This window comes from Tamandua tetradactyla, chromosome 1, assembly GCF_023851605.1.
Source record: "Tamandua tetradactyla isolate mTamTet1 chromosome 1, mTamTet1.pri, whole genome shotgun sequence".
In the NCBI taxonomy this organism is placed as follows: Eukaryota; Metazoa; Chordata; class Mammalia; order Pilosa; family Myrmecophagidae; genus Tamandua; species Tamandua tetradactyla.
This window is the reverse complement of record NC_135327.1, coordinates 29215693-29237971: the sequence shown is the minus strand read 5'-3', so window position 1 is coordinate 29237971 and position 22279 is coordinate 29215693. Positions and strand designations below refer to the sequence as shown.

Here is a 22279-nt window from a genome sequence, read left to right as displayed (position 1 = left end):
AGAAGAACCTGCTTTGTGCTAACTTAAGTTTATAGTCTGGATTCTGTGTGATTTGGCATAGCAAATTGCCAGGTAGCAGATGAAAAACTAAAAGATGAACCAAATTTACCTCTCCAATTAAAATATGCTGGTGTAGGCAACAGAAAAATGGACCAAAGGCCCAACAGGCTGAGTTACTAAAGAAGGAATACAGGCACCAATAGGCACACAAGAAAAACTGCCTGATAAAATGAGCACGCTCAGGCACTGCTAGTGAATGTGTAAACTGGCATATTTCAAAAGGGCAATTTTTTAGTAAATATCCAGAGGTTTTTAACTGTGTATAGTCATTGATTTCAAAGATCTACTTCTACAAACATCTTAAGGAAATAATCTAGATTATGGACAGAGATTTTGATCATGGACGTCCACTGCAGTGTTATTTATAAAACTGGAAACGATCTAAATATCCAGCAGAAGAGAGATCAGGGTAGGTCCACCCTTGGTTAAATCAACAAATCTTGAGCTTCCACCATGGTTCAGGCACTGTGCTAACTACTGAAGATGCAGGGCTGAAGACAGTAGACCAGCTCCTTGCAGTCAAATAATATCAAAAATGATATTTTCAGGAACTACTTCATGACGTGGGAAAACATACATGATATCAGAAGTGAAAGGAAATTAAATAAAAAGGTATATACAACATGCAAATGTATTTACATGCACATTATATCATAGAGTACTATATATTTCAGTTCACAAATTCATGTAAGAGAAGCAACTTATTTTCCATAAATCAATTTAATTTAATCCTAAACTCTAATCTTGCGAGGTTATCAGGGAATTCAAGCTCTGTCAGGCCTGGACTTCTCACCTCTGCCCTCGTAGGTGTTGTTGGGGCTCTGGGTCTTGCCCAGCACCCAGGGGTCTTTGCTCACCTGCCACAGTGATAAACCCAAAATGTCCATCACCCCAACCCGCATGGTCCCAGCAGGTCTGCGGCTCTGCTCTAGCTGATAGGCCAAGGAGCCTTTCATGAGCCTGCAAGAACCTTGGGCCAGGAGCCCCAAGACCCCCTCTCTTCTACCCTGCTCCTGCTGCAAACCCCACCCCCTCATCTCAGTTAGGAAAGGGGGGGATTGCCACCTGCTTTCATGAGGGAAAGGAAGGAGGAAAACCTCAAGAAAGAAGCATAAACTTCAGTCCCTCCAATAAACTTTTTCATAGCATTAATTCCAGGTAGCAGTACTACATGTTATTGTTTAGCCCCTTCTTTAAACTTTTCTGTTTGATTTTTCTACAATGAATATAATTCAGTTTACGAATAGATAAAAATGAGCATTTGTTAATATACTATGCTCATGTAAGCAAGACATATAGACAGCAAAATTGACACAGAAAGAAGACAAACTTTGGCATAAACAAGCATAACGAAATAATTTTTAGATGGTCACATCTGTTGAATTAATTGAGAGGCAGGTGAGAGCTTTGAAGAGTTGACTAGTGTTTTGTCAATACGCTGCAATTTTACACATGTAATTCTATTTCCTGTTAGGATGTGTGGGCTTTTAAAGAAAAAAGGAGGGTGGCTAGGTGATAATCAAAAAGGGGGGAAACCTGCCAATTTCTGAATGTCTCTCCTTTAAAAAAAAAAATTACACCCAAATTAGGGCTCACTTCAGCAGCACATATACTAAAACTGGAATGATACAGAGAAGATTAGCATGGTCCCTGCACAAAAACGACACAGATTCATGAAGCGTTCCATAGTTGTAGATCGATGGACTATCCATTTCTCTGTACTACACAAAAGAAAAAGGGCAAAGTCAAGATTATAGAGGTGGAAAATTTAGCACTTGGAGTGATGAATCAAAAACTCCGGTTTTAAACAACCTCTCCTACAATGCAACAAACAAACGCTTCAAGAAGTATCTGAAAGGCAACTTCTATCAAGGTGCCCCAGAACCAAAATGGCAAATCAAAAGAGTATGCATGTATAGAATTTGCTTCATTTGAAGATACCAAAGAAGCTTTAAACTCCTGTAACAAAAGAGAAGTTGAGAGCCAAGCAATCAGGCTGGAGCTGCAAGGGCCCAGGGGATCACCTAACACAAGAAGCCAACCATCCAAGACTCTGGTTGTCAAGGGCCTGTCTGAGGACACCACCGAAGAGACATTGAAGGAGTCATTTGATGACTCCGTTTGTGCCAGGCTAGTCACTGGCCAGGAAACAGCGTCCTCCAAAGGGTTTGGTTTTGTAGATTCACCAGTGAGGAAGAGGCCAAAGCTGCCAAGGAGGCCATGGAAGATGGTGAAATTGATGGAAACAAAGTGGCTTTGGGCTGGGCCAAGCCTAAGGGCAAAGGTGGCTTTAGGGGTCATGGCAAAGGATTTGGAGGCCGAGGAGGCTGTGGTGGATTTATTTGGTGGTGGCAGATGCCTGGGAGGCTTTGGAGGGCAAGGAGGTTTCAGAGGAGGCAGAGGAAGAGGAGTTGGCCACAAGACACAAGGAAAGAAGACAAAATTTGATTAGCTTCTCCTGTCCCTGTCTGTCTATCCCTCTTGCATCTGAAAGAAAGGACTCTGGGGGTTTTACTCTGTTACCTGATCAATCACAGAGCCTTCTGAGGACACTCCAAGATGGTGTATACAGTCCTGTGATCTACTTGGAAATAACTATGGATAACATTTCAAAGGAGATGCCCTGTTGGTTTTGACGGGATTTTCATACAAATTTTAACAGAGATGAGTGATAGAGATAAACCTTATCTGTAACTTTTGAATTTATATTGTTTCATCCCATGTACAAAACCATTTTTTTCCTACAAATAATTTTGTGTGTGTTGGAGATTGTAAAAGAAAGAATGTTTTATCATGATTTTTGCGTCAATGACTTTGGGACAAATTAAAAGTCCTAAACTCTGGTGCCAGAAAAAAAAAGTGCTCAAATTATAAGCCATTACAATAAAATAGAGGCTGTCATTTCAATGGACTCAGCATGAATTATTAAGAGTAATTCATGTTATTCAGTTACTTTGTAAATAGTCAGGTTTATACCAAGATAACTACTACCTAACAAAACCCCCCACTACCAATTACAAATCCAAGTTGCTGGATTCTTGGGCTTGAGTAAAACACACTAATGGCTAATGTCTCATTAAGGTGACCCTAAGGTACAGCAGAGGGTCGGGTGTGGATTTTTCCTATTTGCTACTGTTTCAGAAGCAAAGTATCTCAGAGGCTCTGCTTCAATTTTTGATTCCCACCTCATCCCTGTGTCAGAACTCTCAACTGCGAAGAGTTGAAGAGAGACACCCATTAAAAAAAAAAATAGACAGGCAAACACCAGTACCCCAATGTTTACTTCCACAGAAAAGATGATGGGACAGAAGCAATCATGGTGCCTGTGCCAGTCTGAATCTGTGATTTAGCCCAGAAAAGTCATGTTCTTTAATCCTCATTCATTATTGCTGGGTGGAAACTCGATTGGATTATCTCCACGGAGATGTTACTCACCAAATTTGGGGTATTAACCTTGGATTAGAGGGAGATGTGACCCCACCTATTCCAGGTGGGTCTTGATTAGTTTACCAGCATTCTTTCGAAAAGGAAGTATTTTGGAAAAAGCTTCAGAACAACGAGAGAACCAAGAGAGCCCATGCAGCCAGAGGCCTTTGGAGATGAAGAAGTTCCTGGGGCAGCTTCATGAAACAAGAAGTTTGGAGAGAAAGTTAACAGATGTCATCATGTTTGCCATGTGCCTTTCCAGTTGAGAGAGAAACCCTGAATGTTATCAGCCTTCCAGAACCGAGGTATCTTTCCCTGATGCCTTAGATTGGACATTTTTATAGCCTTACTTTAATTTGGATATTTTTGTGGGCTTAGAACTGTAAATTAGCAGTTTAATAAATCTGCCTTTTTAAAAGCACTCCATTTCTGGTACATTGCATTCCAGCAACCAGCAAACTAGAACAGTGCCTTTTGGCCAGAGCTGCCTTCCTTGCACACGTTGCTGGTGAGTAATCAGACATAAGCTCCTTCTTCTCAAGAGCAATGGCACTGGCAGACTATGTGGCTTTACAAAGAGCCAGAGGAGCACAGGCATCGCAGGGTCTAGGCTTCTAGCTCAAGGCAATGGCAACAGGAATGTTACAAGAAAATCTATTTTGAAAGGACAAGCACAATTCTTGTTTATATATTTTTTTAACTTTTTTATTGTATAATATAACATATATACAAAACAAAAAAAGAAAAAGGCAATAGTTTTCAAAGCACTCATCAACAAGTAGTTACAGGACAGGTCCCAGACTTTGTCATGGGCTACCATACCATCCTCTCAGATTTTTTCTTCTAGCTGCTCCAGAATATGGGAAGCTAGAAAGAATAAACATTTTTTATCATCACAATTGACTTTATTTTTTCCTTTCGTGTGTGAAAAATAACCTATACACAAAAAACAATAAATTTCAACACACAGCACAACAATTAGTCATAGAACAGATTTCAGAGTTTGGTATGGGTTACAATTTCACAATTTTAGGATTTTACCTCTAGCTGCTCTAAGATCTGGAGACTGAAAGAAATATCAATCTAATGATTCAGCAATCATATTAGTTTGTTAAACACTACCTTGTCTGTATAACTCCACCATCACCTTTGATCCTTCTCTCACTCTTTAGGGGCATTTGGGCTATGGCCATTCTAACCTATTCATTTGGAAGGGCTGTCAATAATGTGGGGTAGGGAGAAGGAACTAGTGATGTTCTGGAGAGGCTGGGTCCTCTAGGTTTCAGGACTTATCTGGTCCAGGGACCCATCTGGAAGTTATAGGTTTCTGGAAAGTTACCTTAGTGCATGGAACCTTTGTAGAATCTTATATATTGCCCTGGGTATTCTTTAGGATTGGCTGGAATGGTTTTGTTTGGGGTTTGGCAAGTTACGATGGGTAGCAATGTCTAACTAAAGCTTGTGTAAAAGTGACCTCCAGAGTAGCCTCTCAACTGCATTTGAACTCTCTCAGCCATTGATAATTTATTAGTTACACTTCTTTTTCCCCTTTTGGTCAGGATGGAATTGTTGATCCCATGGTGCCTAGGCTAGACTCATTCTTGAGAGTCATCTCCCACGCTACCAGGGAGACTTTCATAGTCTGGTTGTCATGTCCCACTTAGGGGGACAATGATTTTATTTGCAGAGTTGGGCTTAAAGAAAATGTTAGGCTTAAAGAAAGTGAGGTCACATCTGAGCAACAAAAGAGGTCCTCCAGAAGTAACTCTTAGTCATACCTACAGACAGGCTAAACTTCTCTGGTACCTACATAAGCTTCTCAAGAGTAAGCTTCAAGATCAAGGGCTTGGCTTATTGATTTGGGTGTCCCTAATGTTTGACACAGTATCAGGGGTTTCCTGGATGGTAAAGTTTCATAGTTCCATAATGTTTCCCCCATCCCTTAAGGGACTTGTTTTAGGTCAGGGGAATAAGGGAGGGCTCTATGGCTGGAATCACAAAGTCACTTCGGGACGGGAGGTGAATCATTACAACCAAGGTCTTTATGCAGCTCACTCATTGCTCAACGGTCATCTGACCACCCACTGCTCAACCCACTAGCATAATAATCCTTTGTTTAATGTGCCGCCCCTTTCATGCCATCACCTAACCCCTGCCCTTAAAAACTGCACTTGCCAAAGCCCGCACGCAGACTCACCTCACTCCATCTTGGGTTCGGTGAGCTCTGCCTGGGAGTGAGGCCAATAAAGCCCACTCACTTAAAATCATTTCATCTACTTTCCTTCCTCTCAAATACCTCATATCTTAAAACCTTTCAACTTGGTCAACACTTTTTGATTATCTGCTTAATATATTCTAGGATATATCCAGGCATTATGTTAAACTATACAGGATTAAAGGCTCTCATTTTTATTCTGGCCTCCCTGTGTTTGAATTATTCAAATGAGCTATCCAGACAGGTTGAGTTAGATTATGTGCTACAGAAAATTTAGGTACCAGCCAAAATAAACCTTTCTTCCTTTGGTCTCAAAGAGTAGGTGTTGTTCTACAATATAGACACTGTCTTTCTTACCCCTGTGTTCTGAATTACCTGAATCCCGAGCTGATCAACTTTGTTCTCATCTCTAAATACCAGGTTATAGATATATAAAACAGCCTCTCAAAATCCAGAAGTAAGTGGAATTTAGTTCATCCTCCAGAGCAGGTAGTAAATAGCCAGGAACAGTACGGAACAACTGCTGGGGCCACATCAGTGACCTGGCACACACTGTACACCAGTCTGGACCAGCTGGACCAGCTGTGAGCCCCCCCAGAACCTTGAGTTCCCCAAGCCACGGAGGCTGCGCCCTTCCCCCCCCAAGCTGGTTCCCAGAGGGGAAAGGAAAGACTTTACTAACAGCAAGGGGCTGAGCTCAACCAAGCTCCAACTGTGGAATTAATTAACAAATTCTGACTCCTAAAAATAGTAAATAGGCCCCCAGCTCAGACAAACCTCAAATAAAAGCTAAAGTTACTGGGATTTGCCCCAGCACAGAAGGGGCAGGACTGATGGGGAGAAAAAAAAAATAAACAGAGGTTTTTTGGATCAGACACCACAAAATACTTGAAAAGGTCTGGACCCTAAAAAAAAGGAGGGGGGCACATAGGACCTGGAGATACATAGAGCAGTGTACCAACTTAAGCTCTTGATTAACAAACCTGAACTACTGGGGGGTCATTCTATGTAAAGGATTTTTTTTTCTCTTTTTCTTGCTGTATTTCTATTGCTTAACTGCTCTTTAGATAAACTGCAAGGCTTCTCAGGCTCCAACTGCCCCAGGCAAGGACAGAATTAAGCTTGTCTGAGAGACAAAGAGGCTGGTCAGGTGAAAAGAGTTAATTCCCTGGAGGCTGTAGAATTCCAGGGAATTACCTCCCCTTCTTCAGATTGTGTCTGGAGGCTATGTCTTCCCCAGGAGAGGGGTGGGGCCCAGCTCCGGTGGAATTCAGACCCCATGGACTGGAAACCTAAAGTGATTAAAGCCAGCCTACAACCTCTCCTCTGTCTCAACCATGCCCCCAGCAGGGAGAGCCTGCTAAAGTTAAAGCTACCACATCATTATATGCTGGGGGGATCTACAGGCAGGCATGTGCCACACACTGTAAGGACAGGAAAAATGCAGAGTCTAGAGGCTACATAGGAAAGTCTGTCAACCTGCTGGGTCTCACTCTCAGGGAAAACTGATGCAGGTGACTCTTTCTTCCTGAGAGGCCAATCTGGTCTGGGAAAATCTGACTGGAGTCTATAATACCTAACTAGACCTTCCTAAGGAAGAAAAGAAAGGCACCATACAGGCAAGGGACGAAGCAGAAAACAAGAACTGAAAAATTCTGATCTGTTAAACAAAACCTATGCTAAAGGTCTAGAATAAGCTGAACTGAATGTCAAAGAACAGACAGAGAACAAAGTAATCCAACAAGAAAATCCTAGGTAAAAGAGTGAAAACAATCTCCAGAATAAACTAATTAAAGAAATTAAATGCCTAAACACCATCAAAAAATACAAATCATACTAGGAAAATTGAAGATATGGCCCAGTCAAAGGAACAAACCAACAATTCACATGATGTACAGGAGTAGAAATAATTAATTCAGGATGTTCGAAAAGACATGAAAAATCTCATCAAAAATCAAATCAATGAATTGAGGGAGGATATAAAGAAGGCAATGGGTGAACAAAAAAACAGAAATCAAAAGTCTGAAAAAACAAATCACAGAACTCATGGGAATGAAAGGCATAGCAGAAGAGATGAAAAAAGTGATGGAAACCTACAGTGCTAGATTCAAGAAGCAGAAGACAGAATTACTGAACTGGAAGATGGGACATCTGAAATCCATCAAGCAAAAGAAAATATAGGGAAAAGAATGGAAAAATATGAGCAAGGACTCAGGGAGTTGAATGACAACATGAAGCATATGAACATTTATCTTGTGAGTGTCCCAGAAGGAGAAGAGAAGGGAAAAGGAGGAGAAAGACTAATGGATGAAATTATTACTGAAAATTTTCAGACTCTTATGAAAGACTTAAAATTACAGATCCAAGAACTGCAGTATACCCCAAGCAGAATAGATCCAAATAGACATACTCCAAGACACTTACTAAGCAGAATATCAGATGTCAAAGAGAAAGAGAGAATTTTGAAAGCAGCAAGAGAAAAAGAATCCATCACATACAAGGGAAGCTCAATAAGACTATGTGTAGATTTCTCAGCAGAAACCATGGAGGTGAAAAGACAGTGGTGTGATATATTTTTAAGATTCTAAAAGAGAAAAACTGCCAACAAAGAATTCTATATCCTGCAAAATTGTCCTTCAAACATTAGGGGGAAATTAAGACATTTTCAGACAAAAAAATTACTGAGAAAACTTGTGACTAAGAGACTGGTTCTGCAAGAAGTAATAAAGGGAGCCCTAGAGACAGATGGGAAAAGACAGGAGGAAGCAGTGTGGAGAAGAGTGTAGAAATGAAGACTATGAGCAAAGGTAAAAAGAGAAAAAAATTAGATATGATATATAAAATCCAAAAATCAAAATGGTAGAAGAAAGTATTGCCCTTACAGTAATAACACTAAATGTTAATGGGTTAAACTTCCCTATTAAAAGCTATAGACTGGCAGAATAGATTTTTTTTAAAGGACCCATCTATATGCTCTCTACAGGAGATGCATGTTAGACCCAAGGACAAACATAGGTTGAAAGTGAAAGGTTGGGAAAAGATGCTTCATGCAAACAACAATCAGAAAGAGCAGGAGTAGTAATACTAATATCCTACAAATTAGACTTCAAATGTGAAACAATTAAAAGAGACAAGGAAGGACACTATGTATTAATAAAGCAACAATTCAACAAGAAGACATAACAATCATAAATATTTATGCACCGAGCCAGAGTGCTCCAAAATACATGAGGCAAACATTGAGAAGAGAAATAGACACATCTAGCATAATAGTTAGAGACGTCAATTCTCCAATCTCATCAATGGACAGAACACCTAGACAGAGGATCAGTAAGGAAACAGAATTTGAATAATACCATAAATGAACTAGACTTAACAGATATTTATAAAATATTACACCCCAAACAGCAGGATACAACTTTTTCTCAAGTACCCATGGATCATTCCTGAGGATAGACCATATGCTGGGTCACAAAACAAGTCTCCATAAATTTAAAATGATTGAAATAATACAAAACACTTTCTCAGATCATAAAGGAATGAAGTTGGAAATCAATAACAGGCAGGGGGCCAGAAATTCACAAATACATATAGGCACAACAACCAGTGGGCCAAGGAAGAAATCACAAGAGAAATCAGTAAATATATTGAGTCAAATGAAAATAAAAACACAACTTATCAAAATTTATGGGATGCAGCAAAGGCAGTGCTAAGAGGGAAATTTATTGCCCTAAAAGCCTATATTAAAAAGAAGAAAGAACAAAAATCAAGAAATTAACTGTTCACTTGAAAGAACTAGAGAAAGAACAGCAAACTAACCCCAAAGCAAGTAGAAGGAAAGAAATAAAAAAGATTAGAGCAGAAATCAATGAAATTGAGAACATGAAATCAATCAAGAAAATCAACAAAAATAGACATTGGTTCTATGAGAAAATCAATAAAACTGATGGACCCTTAGCAAGGTTGACAAAAAGAAGAAGAGAGAGGATGCAAATAATTAAAATCAGAAATGGAAGATTGGGATAACTACCAATCCTACAGAAATAAAGTAAGTAATGAGAGGATACTATGAACAACTTTATGCTAATAAACCAGACAACATGGATGAAATGGACAACTTCCTAGAAAGGCATGAACAACCAACATTGACTTGAGAAGAAATAATGATCTCAACAAACCGAACACAAGTAAAGAAATTGAATCAGTCATTAAGAAGCTCCCAAAACAGAAAAGTCCAGGACCAGAAGGCTTCACATGTGAATTCTACCAAACATTCAAGGAAGAATTAGTACCAATCCTGCTCAAACTCTTCAAAAAAATTAAAGAGAAGTGAAGGCTACCTAACTCATTCTATGAAGCCAACATCACCCTCATACCAAAACCATACAAAGATACTATAAGAAAAGAAAGTTACAGACCAATCTCTCTAATGAATATATACACAAAAATCTTCAACAGAAGTCCTGCAAATCAAATTCAGCAGCACATTAAAAGAATTATACACCATGATCAAGTTGGACTCATCCCAGGTATGTAAGTATGGTTCAACATAAAACAATCAATTAATGTAATACACCATAACAACAAATCAAAGCAGTGAAACCACATGATCATCTTGATTAATGCAAAAAAGGCATTGACAAAATTCAGCATCTTTTCTTTTTGAAAACACTTCAAAGGATAGGAATAGAAGAGAACTTCCTCAAAATGATAAGGGGAATATATTGGGAAAACCCACCACTAACATCGTGCTCAATAGGGAAAAACTGAAAGCTTTCCCCCTAAGATCAGGAACAAGACAAGGATGTCTGCTGTCACCATTGTTATTCAACATTGTGTTGGAAGTTCTGGCCAGAGCAATTAGACAAGAAAAAGAAAAACAAAGCATCAAAATTGGAAAGGAAGACATAAAACTCTCACTGTTTGCAGATAATATGATATCATATGTTGAAAAACCCCAAAAAAATCCACAACAAAACTACTAGAGCTAATAAATGAGTACAGCAAAGTGGCAAGTTACAAGCTCAACACTCAAAAATCTGTAGTGTTTCTACACACTAGTAATGAGCAATCTCAGGGGGAAATCAAGAAAAAAAATCCATATACAATTACAATCAAAATAATAAAATATTTAGGAATAAATTTAACTAAGGATACAAAAGACCTATACAAAGAAAACTACAAGAAATTCCTAAAAGAAATCACAGAAAACCTAAATAAATGGAAGGGCATACCGTGTTCATGGATTGGAAGACTAAGTATAGTTCAGATATCAGTTCTATCTAAATTGATTTATAGATTCAAGCAATACCAACTAGAATCCCAAGAACTTACTTTTCAGAAATAGAAAAAACAATAACCAAATTAATCTGGAAGGAGAGGGTGCCCCAAATAGCTAAAAATATCCTGAGAAAGAAAAATGAAGTTGGAAGTCTCATATTACCTGACTTTAAGGTGTATTGCAAAGCTAAAGTGGTCAAACAGCACAGTACTGGCATAAAGATAGATTTTTTATATATATACTGACCAATGGAACTGAATAGAGTGTTCAGATGTATACCCTCTCATCTATGGACTATTGTGTTTGATAAGTCCATCAAGCCAACTCACCTGGGACAGAACAGTCTCTTCAATAAATGGTGCTTGGAGAACTGGATATCCACATGCAAAAGAATGAAAGAGGATTCATATCTCACACCCTATACAAAAATTAATTCAAAATGGATCAAAGATCCAAACATTGGTTAAGACTATAAAATTTTTAGAAGAAAATGTAGGGAAATACCTTATAAACTTTGTACTAGGAGGCAGTTTCCTAGATCTTACACCTAAAGCATAAGCATTGAAGAAAGAAATAGATAAATGGGAACTCCTCAAAATTAAACACTTTTGTGCATCAAAGAACTTTGCAAGAAAGTAAAATGACAGCATACACAATGGGAGATAATACTTGGAAATGACATATCAGATAAGGATCTAGTGTCCAGTATATGTTAGTTAGATTCAGTTGTCAACTTGGCCAGGTGAGCATATCTAGTTCTGTTGCTGCGGACACAAACCAATGGTACGTGAATCTCATCTGTTGCTAATTACATCTGCAGTCAGCTAGGAGGCGTGTCTGCTGCAATGAGTGATGTTTGACTTAATTGGCTGGTGCTTAAATGAGAGAACACAATGTAGCACAGCCTAGCAGCTTGGCATTCCTCATCTCAGCACTAGCAGCTCAGCCCAGGCCTTTGGAGATGCAGAAAGAAGTCACCCTGGGGAAGGTTGTTGGAACCCAGGGACCTGGAGAGAAGACCAGCAAAGACCATCTTGTGCCTTCCACGTAAGAAAGAACCTCAGTGGAAAGTTAGCTGCCTTTCCTCTGAAGAACCAACAAAATAAATCCCCTTTTATTAAAAGCCAATCCGTCTCTGGTGTGTTGCATTCTGGCAGCTAGCAAACTAGAACACAGTATATATAAAAAGATTGTTCAACTCAACAACAAAAAGAAAAACAATCCAATTACAAAATGGGCAAAAGACGTGAACAGACACTTCTCAGAAGAAGAAATACATATGGCTAAAAGGCACATGAAAAGATGCTCAACTTCCACGGCTATTAGGGAAATGCAAATCAAAACCACAATGAGATACCATCTCACACCCACCAGAATGGCCATTGTCAATAAAACAGAAAACGACAAGTGCTGGAGAGGACGTGGAGAAAGAGGCACACTTATCCACTGTAAGTGGGAATGTAAAATGGTACAGCCACTGTGGAAGGCAGTTTGATGGCTCCTCAAGAGGGTAAGTATAGAATTGCCATATGATCCAGCAATACCATTGCTAGGTATCTATTCAGAGGACATGAGGGCACAGACACAAATGGATATTTGCACACCAATGTTTATAGCAGCATTATTTACAATTGCCAAGAGATGGAAACAACCCAAATGTCCATCAGTAGATGAGTGTCTAAACAAGCTGTGATATATACATACGATGGGATATTATACAACTGTAAAACAGAATGAAGTTATGAAACATGTAACAATATGGATGGACTTTGAGGACATTATGCTAAGTGACATTAGCCAGAAACAAAATGACAAATACTGCATGGTCTCACTAATATGAACTAATGTTAATGAATGAACTTGTAGAATTCAGTTATGAATAGAGGTCATGGAGATAGAAATAGGGTAGATATTGGGTAATCACAGATCAAGGGATACAGATTGTGCAGCAAGACTGATTGTAAAAATTCAGAAATGGATAGCACAATACTACCTGATTTTAGCACAATAATGCAAGTACACTGAATGAAGCTGAATGTGAGAATGATAGAGGGATGAGGGCTGGGGACACATATGAAACCAGAAGGAAAGAGAGATGATAAAGACTGAAATGGTATAATCTAGGAATGCCTAGAGTGTACGATGATAGTGACTAAATGTACAAATTAAAATTTTTTCTTGCATGAGGAAGAACAAAGGAATGTCAACATTGCAGGGTGTTGAAAATAAATGGTCATTCATATTTTAAAACGTCAACTTCTGTGTAAGACTAAAGCAAAAAGTGTTTATTTGATACAAAATTTATATTTTGTCTAGTGCATTTCCTAACATAACTTATATGGACAGATTAATTGAACACCATAAGCATATGGAACCGTGAATAGGACATGAGAGTTAGTAGGTTTGTCCAATGTGATGCTCCAAGAAATCACACAGTGATTTGAACAGTGAATAAAGAAGTATTTGCAAAGTCCCCTTGTGGCAATGGCAAGAAAGGGGGAAAGTTCAACTTCCCCATTTGGAAAATTCCTGATATTCTCACAGTGAGGACAACCAAATCAATAGGCCAAACCCTCAATCTTGGGGTTTGTTCATATGAAACTTATCCCTGCAAAGGATAGGCTAAGCCTACATAAAATTAGGCCTAAGAGTCACCCCGAGAGAACTTCTTTTGTTGCTTGGATGTGGCCTCTCTCTCTCAACCAACATGGCAAGCAAACTCACTGCCCTCCCCTCTCTACATGGGACATGACTCCCAGGGGTGTAAACCTCCCTGGCAACGTGGGACAGAATTTCTAGAATGAGCTGGACTCAGCTTCAAGGGATTGAGAAAAACTTCTTGACCGAAAGGGGGAAGATAGAAATGAGACAAAATAAAGTGTCAGTGGCTGAGAGATTTCAAAAAGAGATGAGAGATTATCCTGGGGGTTATTCTTGTGCATTATATTGATATCCCCTTTTTAGTTTAAGATGTATTAGAGAGGCTAGAGGGGAGTGCCTGTAGAGCTGTGTTCCAGTAGCCATATTTCTTGAAGATGATTGTATAATATTATAGCTTTCTCAATGTGACTATGTGATTGTGAAAATCTTGTGTCTGATGTTCCTTTTACCTATGGTGTGGACAGATGAGTAAAAAATATGGATGAAAAGCAAATAAATAATAAGGGGAAATAAATGTTAAAATAAATTGAGTAGATTGAAATACTAGTGATCAATGAAAGGGAGTGGTAAGGGGTATAGAAAAAATGGGGGGAACAAAGATTAAAATATATTGGGTAGATGGAAATACTAGTGGTCAATGAGAGGGAGGGGTAAGGGGTATGGTGTGTATGAGCTTTTTCTTTTTTCTTTTTATTTCTTTCTAAGGAGTGATGCAAATGTTCTAAGAAATGATCATGGCGATGAATATACAACTATGTGATGATATTGTGAGCCATTGATTATACACCAAATATATAATGATCATATGTTAAAAATGTTCATGCTTGTATGTTGTTTTGTTTTGTCAATAAAAATAAAAATTAAAATAAATTCAGAAATAATAATTACCACTCTGGACTAAACATCTCTGCTATAAGAGCTTAAATCTAGACCCCTGTTTGTATATAAGCATTTTCTAAAGGAGACCATACCATAATTGTTCCTTCATTTCTGGCTTATTTTGCCCCACCACATGTCCCACAGGTTCATTCACATCATTGCATGCCTCACAACTTCGTACCTTTTTGTAGCAGCACAATTTTTAATCATATGTATATATCATCATTTGCCAATCTGCTCAGTCAGAGCATCCTATAGCCACCTGCATTCATTAGACATCACATATAAAGTCCAGAGTCCACAGCCCATCAACACTCTCAATTTTGGATTTCATTGTTCCCAAGAGAAAGCTAACCAACAAACACACTGTCACCAAGCAAGGAATCTAAACTTCCCCTTAACTCTTGTCCCTCACCCCATTATTTACCCCTGGTGTTGCTGTGATACTGCTGATGTTTTCCTGTTAAACAAAGCCCATAGCATGCAATATCAGTTTTCCCCTTAAACACTGGACTTAAACATCTTTGCACACAAATCATACCTTTGAAGTAGTTCTTGCAAGAATTCGTTTATATTTCTATTGTTAATAATTGGGACACATAGGTCTATACAACCCCTTTCAATCTTGTTCACCTTCAACATGGTAATGTTACTTATAGGCCCACTAGAGAACTGCCTTCACTTCTCTCTATTCCCTTACATTTGCATTCAATCTTATTAACTAACCATTCACCCATTTCTAGCTTCTATGTATCTCTAAGCTCCCTATATTCTATATTATGAGCATCTGATTTCAACTTTACCATGGTCATAAAAGTGGAGTCACACAGTATCTATCCTTTTGTGTCTGGCTAATTTCACACAGCATTATGTCCTCAAGGCTCATCCATCTTGTCATGTACTTCAGGACATCATTTCATCTTACTGCTGCATAATATTCCATCAAATATATATACCACATCTTCTCAAACCACTTGTTGTTGATGGGCATTTGGATTATTTCCATTTTTTGGTGATTGTGAATAATGCTGCTATGAACATTGGTGTGCAAATGTCTGTTTGTGTCACTGCTTTCAGCTCTTCTGGGTAAATACCATGTAATGCTATTGCTGGGTTATAGGGCAACTCGATATTTAGTTCCCTAAGGAACCGCAAACTATCTTCTATAGCAGCTATACCATTATACACTTCCACCAACACATAAGTGTTTCAATTTCTCCACATCCTCTCCAACATTTGTGGCTTCCTGTTTATTTAATAGCAGCCATTCTTATAGGTGTGAGGTGGTATCTCATTGTAGTCTGCATTTCCCTTATAGCCAATGAAAATGAGCATCTCTTCATGTGCTTTTGAGCCATCTGTGTTTGCTCTTCAGAAAAATCCCTATTCGTATCTTTAGCCCATTTTATGATTGGGTTGTTTGTTCTTTTGTTCTTTAGTTGTATGATTTCTTTATGTATACATGATATCAAACCTTTGTCCAATGTGTGATTTCCAAATATTTTCTCTCATTGAGTTGGCTGCCTCTTCACCTTTTTGACAAAGTCTTCTGAGGTGCAAAAGCATTTGATTTTGAGGAGTTTCCATTTATCTATTTTTTCTTTTGTTGCTTGTGCTTCGGGTATAAAGTTTAAGAAGCTACCTCCTATTACTAGATCTAAAAGATGTTTCCCTACATTTTCTTCTAGAAGCTATATAGTGCTAGCTGTTATATTTAGGTGTTTGATCCACTTTGATAAATTTTTGTATAGGGTGTAAATTTTTCATTCTTTTGGCTATTGATATCCAGCTCTCCCATGCCCATTTTTTGAAAAAACTATTCCCAGTTCAGTAGAATTGGGACCCTTGTCAAATATCACCATAGATTTGGTGGTCTATTTCTGTGCTCTTGATTCAATTCCATTGGTGAATACCTCTATCTTTGTGCCAGTACCCTACTGTTTTGACCACTGTGGCTTTATAATAAGTTTTAAAGTCAGGAAGTTTTAATTTTCCAACTTCATTCTTCTTTTTTAGGATACTTTTAGCTATTCTGGGTCTCTTTACTTCCCACAAAAATTTGGTAACTGGCCTTTCCAAGTCTTCAAAGTAGGTTGTTGGGATTTTGGTTGATACTGCATTGAATCTGTAGATCAATTTGGGTAGAATTGACATCTTAACTACATTTAACCTTCCTATCCATGAGCAGGGAATGTCTTTCTACCTATTTAGATCTTCGTTGATTTCTTTTAGCAATGTTATGTAGTCTTCTGTGTACAAGTCCTTACATCCCTAGTTAAGTTCATTCCTGTGCTGATTTGAAAAGATATATGTACCCCAGAAAAGCCATGTTTTAATCTTAATCCCATTTTGTAAAAGCAGCCATTTCTTCTAATCCCTATTCAGTACTGTATGTTTGAAACTATAATTAGATCATCTGCCTGGAGATGTAGTTCAATCAAGAGTGGTTGTTAAGCTGGATTAGGTGGAGACATGTCTCCATCCATTCAAGTGGGTCTTGATTAGTTTACTGGAATCCTATAAAAGAGGAAACATTTTGGAGAATGAAGGAGATTCAGAGAGAGTAGAATAGAATGACATAGGAACACGAAGCAGAGAGTCCACCAGCCAGTGACCTTTGGAAATGAAGAGGGAAACGCCTCCCAGGAAGCTTCATGAAAGGAAGTCAGGAGAGAAAGTTAGCAGATGGCGCTGTGTTCACCATGTGCCTTTCCAGATGAGAGAGAAACCCTGACCCTGTTCCCCATGTGCCTTCTCACTTGAGAGAGAAACCCCGAACTTCATCAGCCTTCTTGAACTAAGTTATCTTTCCCTGGATGCCTTATATTGGACAGCTCTATAGATTCATTCTAATTGCGACATTTTTTCAGCCTTAGAACTGTAAACAAGGAACTTACTAAATTCACCTTTTAAAAATTCATTCCATTCCTGGTATATTGCATTCTGGCAGCTAGCAAACTAGAGCAACTCCCAAGTACTTGATTCTTTTAGTTGTGCTTTTGAATGGAATTTTTTCCCTGACTCCTCAGTTAGGTCATTGCTTGTTTATAGAAATGTGACTGATTTTTAAACATTAATTTCATATCCCATCACCTTGCTGAATTTGTTTATTAGCTCAAGTAACTTTGTTGTAGATTTCTCAGGATTTTCTAAGTGTATTATCATGTCATCTTCAAACAATGAGAGTTTTACTTCTTCCTTTCCAATTTGGATGTCTTTTATTTCTTTGTCCTACCTGATTGCTCTAGCTAGAACTTCTAGAACAATGTTGAATATTAGGAGTGACAGAGAACATCCTTGTCTCATTCCTGATCTTCGGGGGAAAGTTTTCAGTCTCCTCCCATTGAATACAATGCTGGATATCATTTTTTCATATATGCCCTTTATCATATTGAGGAAGTTACCTTTCATTCCTATCTTTTGAAGTGTTTTTATCAGAAAAGGATACTGAATTTTGTTGAAGGCTTTTTCAGCATCAATTGAGATGATCATGTGATTTTTTTCCCTTTTGATTTGTTAATGTGCTGCATTACTTTAATTGATTTTCTTGTCTTGAACCATCCTCGTATTCCTGGTATAAATCCCACTTGGTCGTGGTGTATAATTCTTTCAATGTGTTGTTTCAATTTCTTCTTTTTGTTCATTCCTTGCCTTCTTTATATCCTCCCTCAACTCATTGATTTGGTTTTTGATGAGGTTTTCCATGTCTGTTCGTATATTCTGAATTAATTGTTTCAGCTCCTGTATCTCATTTGAATTGTTGGTTTGTTCCTTTGACTGGAACATATCTTCAATTTTCCTAGTGTGATTTGTTATTTTTTGCTGGCATCTAGGCATTTAATTACCTTAATTAGTTTATTCTGGAGATTGCTTTCACTTCTTTTACCTAGGGTTTTCTTGCTGGATGAATTTGTTGTCTGTCTGTTCTTTGACATTCAGTTCAGCTTTATCTGGATCTCTAGCTTAAGTTTTGTTTAACAGAGGAGAATTTTTCAGTTCTTGTTTTCTTGTTTCTTGCCCTGCTTGTATGGTGTCTTTCCCCACACACACTTAGGAGGGTCTACTTAGATATTATAGACCCCAGCCAGATTTTCCCAGACCAAACTGGCCTCCTATCAGGAGGAAAGAGTCACTTGCATTGGTTTTCCCTGAGGGTGAGACCCAGCAGGTTGAAAGACTTTCCTGTGAAGTCTCTGGGCTCTGTTTTTCTTATCCTGCCCAGTATGTGGTGCTTGTTTGCCTGCAGGTCCCACCAGCATAAGATGATGTGGTACCTTTAACTTTGGCTGGGGGCATGGTGGAGACAGAGGAGAAGTTGTAGGATGGTTTTAATGGCTTCAAATTATCAAGCTCTGGGGTCTGAATTCCTTGAGGGAGGCATTCCACCTGAGTTGGGCTTCACCCCTCCCCTGGGGAAGGCATAAGTTCCAAACAAGCCCTCAAAGAAGCTTGTTTCTTCCTATGCTTGGTGCAGGTGCAGCCTGAGGAGCCCTGGCACTGTATGCAAAGGCATTCAAGCCTTTGTAGAAACACAGCCACACAAAAACCTCTGTTTCCTTCTTTTTTTTTCCTTTTTCCGCCAGCCCTGCCCCCTTGGCGCTATGGCTAAAATGAGCGACCTCCGCTTTGACCAGGTTCACCTGAGCTGGGGGCCTATTTTTAGTAGTCAGAATTTGTTAATTAATTCCACAATTGGCGTTTGGTTGGGCTCAGCTGCTGGTGGTGGTAAAGTCCCTTTCCTTTCCCCTTTGGGAAGCAGCCTGCAGGGGAGGGGTGTCGGCCACCACGGCTTGGGGAACTCATGGTTCTGGGGGTTCACAGCCAGTCCAGCTGGTCCAGACTGGGGTACACTGTGTGTCCGGTCACTGATGTGGCCCCAGGAGCTGTTCTGTACTGTTTCTGGTTATTTAGTAGTTGTTCTGGAGGACGAACTAAAATGCGCACGTTGTTAAGTTGCCATCTTGGCCTGGAAGTCCTCATCCATTCTTTCTTCTGCCTCTTCAAATCTGCTGTTGTGTGTCTCTAACATGTTTTTTATTTGATCTACAACATCTTTAATCTCTGTGTTATCTGTTATTTTTCTATTTATTCTTTCAAATTCCTCTTTATGCTCTTCTAATGTCTTCTTGGTCTCCTTTATGTCATTAACCAGTCCATTTATTTTATTTAGTAGAATTATATGAACATCTTTGATCAGTTGTTCCAATGCCTGTGTCTCCTCTGGTGTTTTAATTTGGTTGTTAAGCTGGGCTATATCTGTGTGCATCATGATATGGTTAGTGATCTTCTGCTGTCTTTGTGGCATGTATATATCTTATATTTTTTTTTGTATACTGTTGACAGGGTCACATTTCTTTATTTTTCCATGTGAGTATCCCATTATTGCAGCACCATTTGTTGAATTTTTGTTTGTTTTCTATTTGTTTGTTTTTTGGGAAGTGTATGGGTAGGGAATTGCACCCAGGTCTCCCACATGGCAGGCAAGAATTCTGCCACAGAACTACCCTTGCACTCCCATGGCATGTATATAACTTGATTGGTTTACTTTGGAAACTGATTTCCTTTAGTAGTCTAAAGTCTTGTATTTGCGGGATGGATGTGGAGGAGGATGCAGGGTGCTGGGCAGGGCACAACAGTGCAGTGATACATTGCAGCACAGGTGTAAGAACAGGTTAAATATGCTATGCTGAGGCCTGTGAGCGTGGGCACCCAGCAACAGAGAGGATGCAGCTGTGCGGGTACATAGGTCTGGGGGGAGCAGGACCCTTGGTGGCCTGTGCAGAGCTCAGGGCAGTGGGTCAGCATACTGCCTGCTTGGGCTGGGGGTGAATGTGGCTAGACTGCACAGGTCAGCAGTTGCTGAGAGCTGTGGGACGTGACTAGGAGCTGTGCCCATGTGCAGACCTGGGAGGGCCATAAACTGAAGTACCACATGTGCAGAGCTTAAAGGGGTGGGATGGGGTTGCACAACAGTATGGACTGGGGGCAGGTGTAGCCTGGGTATGGAGGTCAGTGCTGGCAGCCTTTATATGCTCTTGACCGCCTGCAGGGGGCAGGGACTGGGAGATAGGGATTGGGAGAGGAGACAGGTCAAGACTGCACTTTCGCAGGAAAGGTGTGTTGGGCTGGGGCAGGCGTGTGAGCACTTGGGGTGGAGGGGGTGGCTACAGGCGCAAGGGATTGGTGGGGTAGGGACATTTGGAGTGTGAGAAGGTGGGGCAGGTGACAGAGTTCAGGTGTGTGGGGAGTGGGGTGAGTCATGGGTGGCAGGGCTGCACAGGTGAGGGTACCACATTCAAGATAGCTTGGCTTATTTTCGTCTCCCCATCTCCCCATCCATGCATTCCGGAGGGCTCTGGGATTCTGCCTTAGGCTGTTTGCACCAGCCAGCCGGTCTCCAGTTGTCTGCTTCTCAGTTCCTCAGCTATTGCAACCAGGGCCTCTCTGTGCAGTGCAGAAGACTCTTCCAAGTCACCTACACCCTGGAATCACTGTCTCAGTCACCCCCACCCCATCGCTTCTCTAGCTGTTCCTTGGAGCAGGGATGAACTTGATCTATCCTATATAAACGGAACTCTCTCATTTATATTTATAAAGTGAATGTGTGTCAGAGATTTTATTTAATTCATTAATTAAAGAGGGAACCAGTAAATGTTACAGCCATTTTAAAGGAGAATTCAAGGAGCTCACACACAAAAGTGTATATCTTATTCTTAGGAAAAGTACATGGAGGTATTATGTGCTCAAGCACCAAGATGTATGCAACCTACTCTTAAATGTTTAGAAGATAATTAGACAAACAGATAGATCATAGACAATAGATAAGATAGGTAATAGATACATATAGAGATAGAGAGAAATGACAGTTTAAATAAAATGGATGGATGGATGGATAGATAGATATGACAAATATGGCAAAATCTTAAAAGGTGGTAGATCAGGGTATCTGGATGGGAGGGTATGTTAGAGTTCCAAACTCTGTATGGGTTTTGCATTATTTTTGCAACTCTCCTCTGTGTTTGAAATTATTTCAAAATATATCTTTAAAAAAAAACAGAGTGCACATATAGGCAATCTGGAATGTTGGAATGAATTTGCAAATATATGTAAAAATAGTCTATATCACTAGGGCAATAATTAATTGCCTTCAACTTGAGAAAATTCATTCATATTTCTGTCCATTTCTACAACTTAATAGAGCTGCAAAATAGCACAAAGGCCATTTTAAAAGGTGCAGACCATTAGACAGACATCCAGCCATCCTTTTGGCCGACTTTGGAGCTTTTCATAAATTTTCATGGCCCAGTTTATGGAATGAGCTGACTTCAATAGGGTACAGGCAGCAAAGCAAATGTATTCTGTTTTACTACTTTTTAAATTCCTTCTGTTGAATACAGTTTCTCCCTGCCTCAAATGAAATTGGAAACACCCATAGCTCTTCCTGTCCTTCTTGGATAATGAAAAGCCTGGTCCATCCAAATTCCAAATAATAACTTAACTTCAAACTCGCTACTGATGAAAATGTGATCCTTCTCTCTGCTGGTCCTGCCTCCTGCCTGGAAGCCTGCAGTTACGGGAAGCTTTCTTTACCAGATTTTCACTCTCCCCTAGTTTGGTGGGTTGGGTTCAGCAAATAGAGAAGGGAAGGAGGCCTTACAAATTGCTACAGTGCAATCTGGCCTTGGTGCCTGCTGGAGGAAACAGCTTCTAGATGCAGAGTCTTTTACTCATAGAGTGAGTTATTCAGAGACACCCTT

The 22279-nt window shown here is 39.5% G+C and overlaps 1 non-coding gene across 1 annotated transcript; it reads left to right on the top strand.

The window, feature by feature from the left end:
• Positions 1-1648: 1648 nt before the first annotated feature.
• Positions 1649-1753, top strand: LOC143653456 (U6 spliceosomal RNA). The gene has a single exon (XR_013161291.1). It is a non-coding gene; the product is annotated as a U6 spliceosomal RNA (small nuclear RNA).
• Positions 1754-22279: the final 20526 nt, after the last annotated feature.